The sequence below is a fragment of the Etheostoma spectabile genome, chromosome 3, assembly GCF_008692095.1.
Source record: "Etheostoma spectabile isolate EspeVRDwgs_2016 chromosome 3, UIUC_Espe_1.0, whole genome shotgun sequence".
NCBI lineage: Eukaryota > Metazoa > Chordata > Actinopteri > Perciformes > Percidae > Etheostoma > Etheostoma spectabile.
In genome coordinates this window covers 5,677,089-5,677,730 of record NC_045735.1, presented here as the reverse complement: position 1 = coordinate 5,677,730, position 642 = coordinate 5,677,089, and the positions used below count along the sequence as shown (strand labels likewise).

The 642-nt window shown below is 37.4% G+C and overlaps 1 protein-coding gene across 7 annotated transcripts in view; it reads right to left on the bottom strand.

Annotated features, from left to right (window-relative positions):
• The window catches only part of LOC116672846 (chloride channel protein 2), a 162,668-nt gene that overhangs the window by 58,647 nt on the left and 103,379 nt on the right, over positions 1–642 (bottom strand). The window lies entirely within an intron of this gene.

Genomic DNA, 642 nt, shown 5'->3' with positions numbered 1-642 from the left:
CTCAGTGAAGCACTTTAAACCATTTTTTTTTTCAACATTATAATTGTGCTTCAACTAATAAAAAAAAGTATTTACCTACACGTTAGTCTTGTTTAAAATCATTTACGTTGTATAAACATGGAGCATGATAAAAAGCTGACCTTGAAATTGTGGCGTTAACGGCAATGCAAGGAAAGATTTGGTCGCACCTAATTTGTGTGCTGGTGCACCTAAATAAAAAAGTTAGGCACACCAGTGCAAACAACGCAAAAAAGTTAGTCTGGTAGCTATAGCAGCAGACTGTTGTACGTCCCACTGCTGGAATCCTCTACAGTGAAATACAGTCACACTACAACACTTTTTTTTTTTAGCATTTTAGCCTTGTTAATCCAGTTACTACTGTAGCTAACGTTGACATTACCTGCTGTTTAATGTGTTATTAGTGTTTACTAGCGTGACACGCAGCGATGTTTCTGTTGCCTCAAACATCTGTTTTGGAGCATCAGAGAGCAGCGCAGACCTTTAAGTGGCACCGTAATAAGGTACCAAAATACCCGTTTATATTTTGTTGAGTAGATAACGGGCATACAACACACAACTTCAACATAAGAGGAATGTAGCATAAAATGGACGTGAAAGCAGTTATAAATAGCCTATGTGATA